The sequence below is a fragment of the Bombus bifarius genome, unplaced genomic scaffold, assembly GCF_011952205.1.
Source record: "Bombus bifarius isolate JDL3187 unplaced genomic scaffold, Bbif_JDL3187 scf7180000007996, whole genome shotgun sequence".
Taxonomy (NCBI): domain Eukaryota; kingdom Metazoa; phylum Arthropoda; class Insecta; order Hymenoptera; family Apidae; genus Bombus; species Bombus bifarius.
The window spans coordinates 5,827,711-5,844,167 of record NW_022884376.1 but is presented as its reverse complement, the minus strand read 5'-3'; the positions used below and the strand labels follow the sequence as shown (position 1 = coordinate 5,844,167).

Here is a 16,457-nt window from a genome sequence, read left to right as displayed (position 1 = left end):
AGGACGGTCACACGCGTTCCGATGGATTCCAGGGATTTACATGTATCATCGAAGCGAGAAATAATCGCACTTTGTAAAACTTCGATGTATACCTGGAATGAACTGTATTTTATCCTCTTTTTATGTTTTTTTTTAAATACTTCTCGCTTTCATCCTCTGGTTTGATTTGCATTTAAAAGAGTCACACGCGTCGGACAAAATATTCATTACACGCTTTTGTATGTGTAAATTAATTCATATCCTGGTAATATTAATAACTCTGTATATTGATTCTTATCATCCTACTGACAATCTATATCTCTACCTGTATCACCATTTTAAATTCGCGAAATTTCTTTAATTATCAATTATGATGTATCGTATTAAAGATATTTTGGTTCAGTCAAAGATTCGATATACGAAAATACATTTTTAAGAGGTACTACATACTAGATTTCCAAGTTTATCGAATTGTACGGAACTGAGAGTCGTGGATGCATCAAACTGTCACTTAATAAAGCTCTATTGGTTTACCTCAAATTATCTCCCTGGAAACTCGATGCGGGAGTATCGAAGGTTCCCAATTGTAGCGGCTATCGTTAATTGAATGGAGTATTAGCTCCATCAAGAATTCAGTTGAATGACACGTAGCTATTAGGCATTGATGTCAGTTCAATAGCGATACATCCATTGTGGCTTTTTTCACAGTCTTTGCTATACGATCTAAACGCGAAACGTTGTTATATATTTCATTACTGTCTTAAGTAAGTAAGCGGTTTTATCGAAGAAATAGTTAAGAAATAAGGGGATTAACAAAGAGACCAGCATCGCTTATGCTCCTCTAAATAGAATTCGATACGTTCATTCGGAAGTTATTGCACGTTCTACGTGTCCATCCATTCACGATATTTTAGTTATATAAAAATCTACTGCTCTCTTCATATTCCGTCAGTGATATCGCCAATTCCGACGTACGGTAAAAATTGTTGCTTCAGTTCGGCTGAAAATGAATTAACGCGATTCTGTGCACGCACTAACGAACTGTGCGCGAGCTTTTCTTTATCGGTCGACTATTGATTCACGAAACGACAGGCCAATACCGTTCATATCCGTAGTGCAACTCAGACCGGCGTTCCTGTCCGCTTTCCAGGGAATTCGCGGGAATTCGCATTGCACGGTTTCGCGGTATATCGGCGATTTACGAGGCGCCAGAACTTCGACTTTCTCTCTCTTTCTCTTCGCAGCGCACTAGCACGGTGTAACGTACAGTTTGCGTGGGAGAGCCACGGAAAGAGGAACCAGTAGTCGGACAATGGGCAATTTTCCGTACAGACGAGAAGTTTCGTGGTGGGCCTTGGCGACGATTAGATAGGCGTCGGTGTAATGGCGGCAGGTCCAATCTGCATTTGTAATGACGAACGTGGAAGGTGACACAGTGTCTGACCTCGGTGCAGGGACATCGGCCATCTATTAACCCCTAGGGCCACACGAACCCTGCCTGAGTCGTCTGCTTCTCTGTCACGGGGAACCACCCCGGGCAACCCGGTCCGTTCCAACCCTGTTCGCTACCGCGGCCTCTTAACGACCCCCTCCCCCTCCCAACTACCGCCATCGTTCACCATTCTCCGGCTACAATCCTGTCTTCCAAAGGCTCCACGTATATTCGTTACTAGAATATGCGCGTCTCCTCTGTACTTCGAACGCTTTCCATTAAATACATTGGTCCTCTCTTTGTTACCTTGCGTTCGTGTAATTGGCAAACATTTCCACCGGCGATGATACGACACGTGGAATCTCGGAAAGAGCGAGAGAGAAAAGATTCGAGTGGAATAAAACGATAGCTTTGAATATTTTAGAAAATTGCTAAATAGATGTAGTTGATCTATTACAGTATAAAAAATGTCTCATTATCAAGATGTATCGGAAAATGGGCTGAAATAATAGAACGTCTCAGATAGAAAATTATTAATTAAATACATCTGCGTCAAGTTTGTATATTACAATTACATTTTTAGTTACCGATACAATTTTATTTGTGCAGGTAAATTATTGCGACAGGCGTACTTTTTCATTTGGACGAAGCTCGAACGATATTGATTTATCGTTGAAGTTGGCGGTAATTCTGTCTACGCTACGAACGACCGTAATGAGATTTTACCAATGCCAGATTTCCATGTATTCGACCAAAAGGCGATATCAATTAATTATTATCCTTGCTATTGGATTGCGCTTCTGCAAGTTTACTACCACGCACGATCTCTGATCCTCGAATCTCGGATCCTTTGGTATTCACCGCGAATTCGCAAGTTAAACTGAGCCCTTACGTCCGTTTCTCCGCAAAGCTCGCATGATCGTGCACGAATATCGCTTATACCTATCGGTTGCCACCGATAGAGGACATATGAATTAATGAGAGGAATAATCGACATGGAAACGAATTATTAATTTTGAGTCGTAACACTGATATATATAATATACAATAATACTCATATAAATAGAGTAAATTCATGAAGAATATCCGTTTCCTTATAATTTACTTACGACATTTAATATATCATCTCCGAGATTGTGAACGACTATTACCGAGAACTACGGAGAAAATTCTTTTATTAGAAGAGTTAAAAATAACAATTCTAACACCTGTAGCTCATAATAACATATATAGCACCGATTTGACTGTTTTATAATGTAAGCAATCGAATCGGACAACAATTCGTTCTATGTTGCTAATTATTATCCGTAATTTCAGTATCGTAATTCGGTATAATTGATTCGAAAAGGACTGCGCAAATATACACGTAGACGATATATAATGACAATACGCTTTTCTTATTGTTCTGTGGTTACAGTGGTCGTGGATAGATGTTCCTTTAATTAAGGTTTTATCTGCAATCTATTTTGATTCCTCTGTTTACGTTCGGTGTAATCACTGAATTGCGTTAATTAAGTAACCAATCATAGATATTAACAGACCCACGTTATGCAATTATAGTTACATAACATTAAATATCGTACATGTTGGTGTTCGCTTATTTGCTTGCAACAAAGTTGTAAGACGAAGACCCAAACAACCAAAGAAAGAAGAAAAAAATCGTTCAAAACGTATACTTTTACATTCATCTTAACTTTCATTTACGATTATACATTATGATTCAAATGTTAAGGTTTCTCATTCGAATGCGTAAATAATTTAATTTTTTGTGTTTCGAGGAGAAAGTTCATTGTGATTCCGAAGCACAGAATTCAGAGCAGCTTCTCGTAGATAATCGATGGAAATGTCGAAGAGACGATCGTTATGGTAGATCGTTTGGCTCTGTGCCCCGCGTCATTTGCGTTTAGTTAAAGGATCTACGGAAAGCTCTGGTGTCCTTTAATACATTAGAAAGTATAATGCTTATGTTTTATAGATACCGCGTAGGCAATACATACGTGTACAAACACATATGCGGAAGTCAGTTTTGTGGTATGCGATTTTTGACTCTATGTACACGAATGACGTAGCTTCGTACGCTGATCAATTTGCGTTATTTCTTTCCACATTTTTCTTCTCGTTTCAGCTTTGCTTCGAAAGAAAATTTACATATGTCAGATATAAACGTATTTATGTATTATAGATCTATATGCATGTGGACACTTGCATGCAAAGATGTTACCGCATTTATGCAAATGAAATTTGTTTCGCTACCGTGATAAAATTTGTCTCTTTTAATTAACTTTAATTAATTCTTCCTTGTACGTTATATTTTACGTCATTATTTGTTCTGTTAACTACTATACTCTTTAAATGCAATATACGCTGTTTAAAGGAAATAGTATGGAATCCCGATATATGCACAATATTTTCATACTGGTTTTATAACAATACCTAGTTGTACGTTTTAATTACGGTATGAAACTTTAACTAGGTCAGTTTTAGCAATATGTAGTTAGTTTTCGCAACATACATGAAATCGCAAACATCGTTCCAATATTTGTTAAAATCAAATCATTTTTAACGTGAATAATTTGTTCGAAGGTTCTTTCGTATGATTTTAATCCTTCCATTGCACTCGTCAAAATAAACTAAATGTAGCGTATCAAATAATTTATGATATAAAATTAAATTACCTTCGATTATCGTATAAACTTCCAGAGTATCGTTTTTCTCGATGCAAATAATACTCGACGAACTTTGATTTTGCAAAGTGACACAGCAACGTTCCACGGCGTTAAGATGAAACATCGAAGGCGGAGTTGAGCAGCCCTCATCAGGACCAGTATTGCCATGATAGCACAGTTACTCGTCAAATATTTACCGTAGGTGATGCTGGCACAGAGGGATCTTCTGATCCTCACGATACACCAGGTCAGGAGAAGGGAAGATAAAGTTGCATAAAATATATTTCATCGACTATTATCCTTTCTTATATTTCCTACATACGTATCGTTGCACTAATTTCATTTAACTTGGACAAATAATTTTAAAATATCGTTTACTATACAGCATACGATATTTTTTATGAAATGTCCAATTCTCGAAGAATCATCAAATCACAAAGGTTCCTGGTTTCATCCTAAACAGACGTTATATTATCGACGAGTATGTTGAATCGGTTTGATCGTATCGAGATATCGCGTCGAATTCGTGCTTTGAGTATATTGAGGTAGTACATGATGTCTAAATAGGGTGAATGACGTAGATTTGTACGAGTAAACCGCGGGAACCGCAAGGTGCGTTTGATTATCGTAAATAACCGTGTTTCTCGTTATCGAATAAATGGCAGACTTCAAAGCAACGACGAGGTGATAGATAGAAAAATGGCCATGCAGTTTGGGTCGAATGGACAGGTGTCTAGACATTAAACATTCGGAGTCCGTTTCGGTCCGTTCTATGAGCGTCCACAAGCAAAGGACTTTGAAGTGTACAAAGGTCGCGCACCTTACACGAACGTGGTACAGTGCGTTGATTGGAGGGATCAAAGCCAGTACGGTGAGCTAGTATTTAATCATCCAACCGCTGAAGAATACATCTACTGCCAATTGAAACCTCTGTCAGAGTTCAACACGTTTTTCACGTTGCCTCTTTCTTCCATTTTTTCATCTTTGCTCCTTTCCGCCATTATGCACGTGTTTGCTCTTACATTCGATCGTTTTTATCTGTTGAAGAGATTAGTTGAAATAAACCGAGCCACAAAAGGTGATACAAGAATGAAAGTGAATAATCTATATATTATTTATGATTTATTGCTATTGTGTGACGTTACGATAATATTATTCAAAGATTTACACAAAGCATATGTCACGTTATATCGATTATTCACATATAGTATATATATATATTTAAATTGTCAACATATGTAATTGTACGTTGTTTGCGGAAACATTACTGTTACTCGTGTACACATGCGAACGTATATGCACGCGTATGAATATATGGATCAATGTATTCTATTCTTATAATGTCAACACCTACTTTCGTATATACTTAATTGCACACATGCGTTGTTGCGTTATTAAGTGCATACAAATATGTTGGAATGTTCGGTATTAAAGGAACATTGTCATTTCTCACAATATTCTGCCACTTTGTCGTACAGGTATTTCACGAGTTTCAACGTTGAAGTGCACTACTACGATTTTCGTATTAATTATTCTCGATTATCGGAAATTCATAAATTTTACGTCATACGTTTTCCGAATACCTTGCATCGTATCGCGCTTCTATAGCACTCTTTCTCCGTCCATTTCGATAAAAATAGAATGATACTCGTTATGAAAAGTACTTTGAAAGTGCAAGGAGAACGAGTAATTCGCATTGGCCTGCATATTCCCTCTGTTATCAGGTCCGCTTTTTACATGTTCAACTGGCGGGGATCGCATCAGCGTTTCGGCTTTCATTTACGCGCGCAAGCGTACTATTAGGTTAAAATTTACGACAAAGTTCGGACAGATACGGCTGCCGTTTCATTGAACTTCAGCATCGGCATCGATGATGGTTAAGCTGGACGGTCATTGGCACAGCGAGCGACAATGAATTTTACGCACGGTGAAATCGTTTGTCTGCACGGCCAGATTCGGTACTTGATTCGGAGGTAGGAAACCACCTTTTTTGCCTCTGCCTTTCGTCTCTTTCAAGTTCCTCCTTTTTTTCTTTTTCACCCAGCGAAAAATACCGTTCGCTAGCCATTGGCTAGCGCGCCCGTAAATTGGTTACCGGACTTCTCTGCGTCGAGAATTCGAGCTTTCGACACCCACAGACTCTAGTGGACAGGTAAACTGTGGACTCATTGTTCTGTTTTATCGATTCACGGATTTCTGTCACCTTCTGAGACTTTGTAGAATAAATTTCTCACAGTTTACACGATAGGATCAAAATTGGCAAAGAAGCGCGGAATATTTGCAGTAATGTTCAAATAGAAATAGAAGTAGTTAGATGGAACGATTCGTTTAGCTGCATTTGATATTTGTATTTCTATTCATTACTAATTCCGCTAGCAGTCGATAAATTTAACAACAAATTGCATTCGACCGAGGCCGTGTGAAAGTACTCATCGATTATGAGATTTTGCCTTTCTTTCGATAGTAGAACGTAGAAGCAGTTCTTGTCGATACTGTGAAACAATGTTCAAACGTGAGGTATTCGGCTCGTTATTCAAAAAGAGAAAAGAGTATAAAAGACTTAAGAAAAAAAGGTTTTATTAACGCCATTGCGAAATGGTAGGAAAGTAATCAGGGGATCAACGTCGCATCGTGGGATTCTTTTGTAAGCACGTCCGCAGCAAGCACAATTAATAAAACAGAAGTAGTGGCGTAAAGCCACGATCGAGAATTATATTTCCACCGATTAATTATGTTGTGGCGACACCGTGAACCCCGTCTATCCGCCCATCGATCTTCGTGCACGTTCGGCGACGTCCGGCAGCGATCGTCCGGATTCGCGGGTAACTCGCAAGCGCTGAAAGGGCGGTGGGGCTCGCGAAGTTTCGGTTGCGGCGCTTTCGTTCATTCGTCGTTCTGCGCCCGGTGCGCATGATTATCGTGAATACGTGTGTTCGCGGTTCGGTTTTAACGTGTGTCGCGTGTTACCCTGCACGATCGATCGTCTCTGAAAATAATAGTACTCGTAAAATTGATTCTTGATCGTCGACGTAAGAACCATTACCATCGTGTCAAAGAAAAGTGCATCGTTCAGAGGTGAAAGGACAATTCGAACGTGAAAAGTGTTCGGAACGATATCTGGTTTGAGGTTATAGTGTTAGGCAGCGTATTTCGATAAGGAAGGTGCAAGGATCGGGATCTTCGAGTTATATATCGTATAGTGATTTTGAATGAATTTCGACGTATTATCGATCGAATGGATGATACGAAACAGTAAGATAAGTGCGTACGAAGGACGAGAATATTGACGTGCTGGCGCAATGTGATTTTTTCAAATACAGGAAATGCCGCGATTCCGTTGGGCATTGTGAAAGGTCAGGTTAGTTGCGAGCGATCGACGCGAGTACTTTGAAGATCACGTGTTCAGTGTGAAGTTACATGTATATGAATTGTTCGTGTTAGATTTGAATGCGCGTCCCTCTGTGTTTTGCGACAAGTACGTTCTCGAAAAGAAGAATCCTGAATCTGGAAACAATCCAATTGAAGTTAATACCATTGCATGTAACAAGTCGACCGAGCGGATTCACAGTAATTCAACTCGGCGTATAGCGCGACGTACAAAGCCAGACACCGTGTTTCAAACGTCGCATATGCAAGTTCATTTTAATTAATCATTCTTCTTTAGTTTTTGTACGCGTATCGCAATTCCATTATTAATATTTTGAATTATTTTTTCGCAGAAAGGTATCGCACGTTCTCCAATTAACCCCAAAATCCACTCAAACGTGACCTCAATAACCAAATTGAAACGCGAGATCATTTGAAGTCTTTCTCGCAATTTCTCTCGTAATATAATTATTTGCATGTATTTCTCGAGTAATTTAACATTGTCCTTCCAAATTCATTCGCTTCATACGTTGTGTTTTGTGTTACGTGTTTCCTTTGTTTTTTCTCGTTTCGAGATGTAGCTATAAACGTTTTATTTCAAATGCTTTGGAATTAAAATTCTCAAGCAAGGAAATTCTTTGTTCGCGATGTGTTCCGTATAAACAATGATAATGTAATACAGATGAATATTCATCACGACAGATGAAATGTTTTAGACTTCCGCGGACCATCGTTCTTTTGCTTCTTCGCGAATGAAACCGACCACCTCTAACACGTAGGTATTTCATAAAACGTCGCTCCATCTTGCTTTCGAGTAAACCGATCTTGCTGATATTTACAAAAGATCGGGTTTTGCGATCGATAGAATACTGCAACAAGGAAGTACCGTCGGAAAATCGAGGAGATAAAAAATGATAAACATGGAGGAAAACGAATTTAAACATGACGATTTCTGGATAAATTTATTATTTCGGTTTATTATTAAGCTTGAAACAGAATACTGTGCTTTCAATTTCACACGCTATTTCGTTATTTTCAATTAACAGAAAAGTCATTAGTCGTTGGTCGGAAATTGTTATTTTTAGCAATAGAAATATATTTTATTCGAACAAAAGCTGATAGCTTAGCTTGATTAAATCTTAATAGATAGATAGATAGAAATGTTTACAAATTTCAAAAATTAAGAGGTCAGATTCTTCGAAGTGGACCAGTAATTTATAATTAAGATAGTTAATTAGCATCGCTGCTCTAGCATGAATTTATAAAACACCCTTCAATTACAGCAACGAATCTCGTTCGTTGTCTCATGTAAAGTCAAATCGAGCGGTACAATTTGTAATTAGATTCAAGAATGATCGTTTGTACGCTTTGTGTCGTGCGCTGTGATTCTAAATCTGAAAATATCGCGTTTGAAAATTAATTAAAAGGATTGACATCGTATCGAATGGTATCGTTTAAATACGCGTTCGTTCCGATTTGCACTAGGAAGATTGGCAATTTAGCAAACCGTTTCGTAGATATTCAGCGGGATTCGTTCGACTTTAACTGCTGCAGGGATCTCGATTAAAACGGAGCCACGTAACTGGTCTGCTTCCAAGCTTTAGAACACTTTGAAATGTCGCAAGAAATGAGCTCGAGCCTGTAGAAACGCGGACAGTGTCGCGGCATTTATATCCGGGACGTAGAAGAATAAAAGAAAAATTCATTTAAATTCGCGCGCTAAGTGACCTCGTTTCCACTTTTCGTCAACCATCCTTCTTTTTTTCTTTTTCATGAATTTATTCTGTCATTCTTTCGAATAAGAGCATATTTTGCGCATGATTGGCTGTAATTGGGAAATAAAATCGAACAACGCGTATAGCGATCTTTCCATTTATTACGTTCGTATTCTGAATTTAAGCTTCGAGTGGCATTTACGCATTGGTTGTATTTATTCTCAATTAGTGACGTCCTTGACCACGTTTTTGTGTAAACGTTCCACAAAGCGTCACGGCGTAGCTGTAGCAATACACACGGACAATAGAATTTAAATAAACATCGTTAATCAGTTGGTGTATCAGTGTAATGTCGTGTAACGAAGTGTAAACAACAAGTTTGCGAAACATCGACTGCCTTCGATGAATTTGTACACCGGTAACTGGATTACAGCGAAACATGTTTGTGTTTCGTTGAAGAAATTAGATTATCACGGGAGAAACTCATCTACGAATTAGCGAACCATTCAACCCATTGGTGATTTCGACGGATTGAATACTCGTCGTTCCAGAGTTGGTAAGTTTATAGATTATATGCTTGTTTTTAATATGATAGAGATTGATACCGATAGAGACGCGTGTAAAAGCCACCGCTTCTAATATTCTTTCATACTGAATCTTCTTTCTCGCACGCTAATTACCAAGCAGTTTTAGTATAAGATTAAGTATAATTGGAAAACCGAAGGGATATAACAAAGTTATGATATTCCGTTTTATGATATTAAGAGACTCTTGGTTATACCGAAGTTGCTTGAACTCATAGCGTATTACTCGACTGAATATTCCAGCTTCAATCTCTGTACATCAAAGGACTTTGGTTGATACATATTTTGCTACGGTTCTTTCATACCTTCTTTAATGAGATAATAAAATTTAGTACGCGTTATTTTAGGAAGATTTATTGCTATGAACTTACAGTCACGTTCAATTTTACACTATATATATGTATATATATATAGTGTCATTCATTTTGTGTAAAATAAATCATATAGTGTAAAATATAAAAGATCATTTTGTTGCCAACAGGATGTAAGAATTCGTCAGTGATATATTTTTCAGTATATGGAAATGAAAAAAATAGTCAGTAAATTTCAATTCGTTGTTATTTCGAAATAAATAACAATAAATAAATTAACGAACGAGATATATATATATATATATATATATATATATATATATATATCGAGGGAAAACTTTTTTAGCAAGTTTTATCATGATTTACTAGTTCCACTAGATATCTTGTTCGTTATTTTATTTATTGTCATATATTTCGAAATAACGACGAATTGAAATTTATTGACTATTTTCTTGACTTTCATATACTGAAAAATATATCACTGACGAATTCTTACATCCTGTTGGCAACAAAATGATCTTCTTCAAGGTATAAGCACACGCAGTAGCATACGAAATATGAACACAACGACTAATAGAATTTTTCTTTATGCATCGACCTTCTCTCGTACGAGAGATTTTTATTTTCATTGCTAATTGCTTATCTTTTGTGTACGCGAACGGGGAAATCGTTAAAAGTTAATGTAACAGGAACTGCATGAAGCGTAAAATCAAGCTTCGACGATATCTATGCGTATTTCAATCGATATGTAGCATAGTGAAGCGGGTTCAAAAAGAAGACAGCTTGATCGACGTAAAATGTATAAAAATGCAAAACCTTCTGGTGCACGACATGCTTTTCGTTGAAACGTTGAAACGAGGTTTTTCAAAAAAGAGAAGAAAAAAAAAGGGAAAAGGATAGAGAAGAATTTATCGTGTTTTGACCAAATACATTTGCGCCTGGCGCGAGCTGCATTTTTGACGTGCCTCCAAGACGATTTTCATTGAGATCGAATGTGTGAAATATTCATGTCCCTGGAGAGAAATAAAATCCATTTTACGTAGAGCGTCGCAAAACCGAATTTTTCTTCGCTTCTTTTCTCTTTTTCAGAAACTTTTGGGAAAATTAAATACGTTACTTATCTGGCGCTAGTCCCTCGGTTTGTCAGTGCCCCTTTAATGGAAAGAGTTCTTTAAAACCGGGTTAATGTGATCTTAATTAGTTGCATTTCATAAGTGCGCCTGTAAATGCGTAGATACTGAATAAAAGAGAAATAGGTAAACACAGGGCGCGGATAATTATAAAGGCTTAAGCTTTTACTCGAATACGGTCGTCGAGAAAGCTGCCTACGATTGCGGACTTTTTATCAGACGCACGCTACAAAATATTATTTTTCGGCTGCGTTTCCAAGTATAGACAAATAAATGAAATATTCACCGAGTATAATAAATAAAACTATCGTAAATAGATAAAAATAGTAAGCGATAAATAATATAATATAGCTAGATAAATGAAGTTTTTGCGATAAATAATATAAATCTACGAGTTAAAAGAATCACAGGAACAACGCGTACAGATTAATTCTTCGTGATTATAATTCGTTTCGGGGAATATACCTATAATACAATGAGAAACTATGAAGCGAGATAGATGATAAGGAACGTTAAAAGTGGCGCGAATATAAGCACAGATATGCGAAACTTCGAAGCGTGATTCGGCCAAGGTGTAGGAAATGAAGCATACAGAAGCCGGAGTACAGAACGTGCCAAGACTGTTTCGAAAGAGTTACTGGCAATGCTAATATCGGTAATACCAATACCAACCATGCAACCGTCGCGGTATTTCGACCCTAAAGCTACTGCAACCGTGCACTGGAATATGTCCAACGGATATACTTCAAGCTAGTCTTCTGTTTCCGGAGACTAGGCGATTGTTAAAGACAGAGCTGAATACGCGTGATGTACGATTGCTCTACGAGCAATCCGAATTAGACTTGTTTTATTTGCATTTCCTTTATCCTGGAAATTAAAGAAATTTTCATCAGGCTAAGAAATAGGTGTTATAAAGATTTAGATCGTTGAAAATTCTTGTTCGCGTATTAATCGCCGTACTATACCTACGTGAAAGAATACACGGCTATTATGTATAATATATCGTTTAGTTTAGAGTACTGGCACTCCAGCTTTGTCAGTTGTACGCAACTACGTTTTGAAATGCAATAAACTACAGGTGCAACGTATTTTCGCATATATTTTTGCGCATAATAAAAAAGTTACAAAGAGTTTGGGGTATTTCATTTTCGTATACTTGAGTTTCGGAGAAGTTCTTTGGCGAGATAAAACATTCGCATGAGATATGGCAAAGAAGTTGTACTATGGAGACGCAGCCAGTATTCATTTTCACGTTCCATTTCCTGATACTCGCTGCATAAGATGCTTTCAAGGGCCATTCAAAGTTTCTGAACATTGCGCTTCTCGTCACACTTTCTCGGTGAAAATAATCCAATTCGATAGCTCCGCGTCATTGATGTAATATCGTTGTCGAAGATATGGGCGTTTTTAATAAAATTATGCCAATTGTATCGCGCTCACATATTTATAGTTACCAAAGTTGCATCTGTCGTCGACGTTTCTCGCAAATTTTTTTTAATGAAATATTTAACGCGACTATGATTTTTAACTTTTATCAGGCAATAAATTACGTAAAATTACTTAACGCAGGAAGATAATTGACTATTGGGCATGATCAACGATAAAACGCAAGAGTAAGTCATTTCCTTCTTCATTTCACATATGGTGCTAGCTGCGTCACATAGGTGCTATAGCTCTCATCACGATATTCCGTTTTCATACAGAATCATAAAAGTACGATTATTAAATCAATATTATTGACATATTATTATTAGACATACTCTACTGTCTATGTACCACAGAACACTTTCTACACTTAGGATACATGCAAATAGATGTTAAAATTACAAGATCAACTTGATCCTTAGTAACCATATGTATCACAAGAAAACTATTTTACGCTACGACCGAAGCCTTTGTTCCCTGTTCTATTGTTAAAACTTGTATTAAAAGTTGCCAACTGTCCTGTGATTTGTGGACGGAGGTGTACGTACTTGTTACTTTATGTCCACGTGTTGTAGAAACTATATATAGCGATAGTCGTTTTGTGGCTTTTAACGGAACAAACAGCGACAAATAGGACTTGATTTAATTTCACTCAGTGTTTTGCGAATGTCCCACGCTGACCAGGACTGAAATTTTCGAGTGACAGCAGGCCAATTTTCAGGAGGGTTCGCCGAGTGGACGACAAACACGCTCTTTTGAATTTCCCTGCCGTTTCCATTCTACGAAGGATAGCGCCGGTAAGCATCTCGACCGACCGCTCCGCTGTTCGGATTTCAGCTTTTCGGATATAGCGAAGTTCATTGACAACGAGCCTCGAGTTGTTTATCTGTTCCGATCTCTGATCCTTTCGCGATTTCTGATATCGCGTTATGCCCTCCCCTGAACTTTTCACGTTCACTGACCTCATAAATCTTGTCTTTTTCACGTAGGAAACGTTAATAAGGATCAGCGGACACACTTTGTCATGTTCGTTGCACGTATAACGGCATTACTTCGTTAGGCTTTTAATGAGAAATTGCGCGTCGACGCGAACACGTGTAATACGATCAATATTTGCGCGAGATCAAAGATCCATTTGAACCCTTTTAAAGGGTAGAATAAATAACAAAACAAAATGAACTGGTAAAAACTTCTTTTCCACGAAACTTTGATGCTTATCGAACTTTAAAAAATGTGCATTCGTGGAAGATTAAATGTTAATCAAGGAAATAGAAGAAGGCATGGAGGGAGGCGATATAAACGCGAAATATTCAAATAACCCGAGACTCTCTAAGATCGTAACTAAAGCGGGATGGAATCATCTTCGTGGAAAATAATAGGCAAGATCACGGAATGATTGGCGTATAGCTTCATTGCTGTCTATCTGATCGATCGTACGCGTTAGACGTCACTTTTGTTCGGTCAAATACATAGCAGCTATAGGTAGGTATAGAAAGGTAGAATCCGTGCGGTAAATGTTGGTGGGTACGTTGGAGAATAACGGAGAGGAAATACGAGGACCTGGGATATCGGGTTGACACGGGAGGAAGGATTTTAATATAAAGTGCCAAGCGTTCCGAGTCCTCGGTTCCAAAGCCTCGACCAGGTTTTGACAGGCGAAAGCGTTCCCGCGTTGGTCGGATCTAGTTTCTTTTCCTTGTCTGTCTTCGATTCCTCGCATCCCTTTTATCACCGTCGTACCAACTCGATTTACGACGTACATAATTAGCGGATTACCAGCCACGTTCTCGCACTTCGTTCGAAAAATACAACGCTTATTGTAACGTCGTTGAAAAATTATTACGCCATTCGAATGCTCGAAACGACGTCTATCAAATTCGATACACGTTTGTAAACAGTAGCTGGGAGATCGTCTCTTTCGAGTAAGAACTTGTATACGTGTACTGTTTCTATAAAATGGTGTACACACAGCACGCAATAAATACGATAATGCACCTAGCTTTTATGGTTAACCTTTACAGCTTCTGCATCAAGCATTTTAAGCAAGAAGAGTCGCTCGTAAAAATCCTCGGATCTAGAGTTTAAACTGGGAAACGTATCCGCGCTTCTGTAACGTTTCCGAACGTAGCCGTAGCCGAAGCTTCGATGTTTGAAATGTTGGATCAATCTTTTTTTTTTTCCAGTTGATTAGCGAATTATTATTCTTCATTTCACTGAGAAACATAGCTCGTAGCGTCCTCCTCGTCTCTTATCTTCAGTTCATTTTCTTTATCTTCGTGCATCGTCTCTTTCCGGATAGCAATCGTCGTTTCCTAATCCTCGATACTTGCTCGCAATCCATCCACGGATCTGGTCTTTCTTCGTCCGATCGATCCACTTATTTTCCATTCCTTGTTGGGGCATGCTCTTCACCTTGCTTCGTTTCACCCAAGTCGATCTCGAAGCGATCTCTACGACGAGTTTCCGTTCGACTTCTGCTATCTTCATCCCGGCTCGACGCCTTCGGGGCTCGATAGCTCGGCCACTCTGAATTACCAATGAACATTCCGATCACGTTGTGCCGCGCATGCTTCTCGCGTTGAACGTTGGCCGAGCGGAGGCCGCTGTAAAAAACAAAGATCGACAAATGGAAAAAAATGCACGGGAGAGAAACGGGTGGCGTGGAAACGCCGGTTAATTCGATTCCGCAATCTGGTATATCTGTTTTTTAATCGAACTTTTTGGCCATGTAACTTTTACCATGGCGTGCGTGCTTCTCTGCGCGTTCAACACACGGCCATGTAGCCAGTTGCGCGACAAGCCAGTGAAACACGGTCGTTTTTCCCCTCAAATCGAGCACCGTTAGCCGAAATAAGATTTTTCGAGTAAAAGCGTCACGTTGAAAACACGAACGAAATTCGAATACGGCGAACCGATGGCGTGATTTGTTAATTGGTTCGCGTTTCTTCGAATATTCTCGCACACCTTGTTTTTTACGCATTCGCTGCCTAAATCGCGCGTACACCACTATAAATGGTGTTTCGTGCTTTTTTCAATACGTTCACTGTGTAAGACGCGTGCTCGAGTCGAGTTCTCTTTTCGATTTTTTTGGAAAAGAACGTGTCTGACAACGACAGTCCGCTATCGCTATAATATTTATAATTCCCTTCTTTCGTGTAGCAGTTGAAAGCGATATAGCGAGGTCGTAAAATCTGCCAGGCATTAAAGTTTACACGTTTGATGGCCGAAACACGCAAGTCGAGATATTTTAAGGAAGAGTTTGGTTTCGTTCAGAGCCGTTCCATGTCAATTGAGAACTACGTATTTCTGTCTTTCTATTCGTACGTAGATCGGCGGCAAAGAGTAGCTCGGCAGCTTTAGTCACGAGATGCGTCAGCCCTGAGTGTAACTAGATCAATCGGTATCATCGTTTAATGTTTCAATTTATAATCTCGCTATATATAGCCTACAACTGCACCTTGTACGCATATAGATTCGTAGTTGATACCGTATCTGTATCGTTTGTATTGAAATTCGTAACTGATATCGTCGTCGATTTACGTACTTCATCCGGAACATCGTTGCGAATAAAAACATTTAGCTGGCTCGTAAATGGATTTTTGTTAGATCCGGACACCGTGGACATACGAAATATACTTCTGAATAATGCGCAGTGACCTGGAGTTGCGGACACGGGAGGAAAGAGGAGCAGCAGGTGCACGGAATGTTTCCCTTGAAAAGAACGAAGTTTCCTATTAAAAATTCATTTTTCATCGGAAATCGAAACTGCTAAAAATTCGTCCGGTGTTCGTACGCTTTCCTGTATGTTACTGGCGCTTCGACGCGAGACACAGGAAGAGGAGCGGAGGA

At 38.7% G+C, this 16,457-nt stretch overlaps 1 protein-coding gene across 8 annotated transcripts in view; it reads left to right on the top strand.

Moving 5' to 3' along the window:
• The first annotated feature begins 6,953 nt into the window (after positions 1–6,953).
• Positions 6,954–16,457, top strand: part of LOC117205919 (TWiK family of potassium channels protein 7-like) — a 290,132-nt gene continuing 280,628 nt past the window's right edge. For 3 of the 8 annotated variants that reach the window (XM_033444769.1, XM_033444764.1, XM_033444766.1), the window contains exons 1-2: positions 6,954–7,601; positions 9,344–9,714. The gene's annotated coding sequence lies outside the window, so the exon portion shown is untranslated. The remainder of the gene's footprint in view (positions 7,602–9,343; positions 9,715–16,457) is intronic. The other 5 variants (XM_033444771.1, XM_033444770.1, XM_033444768.1 and 2 more) reach the window with 5 other exon arrangements.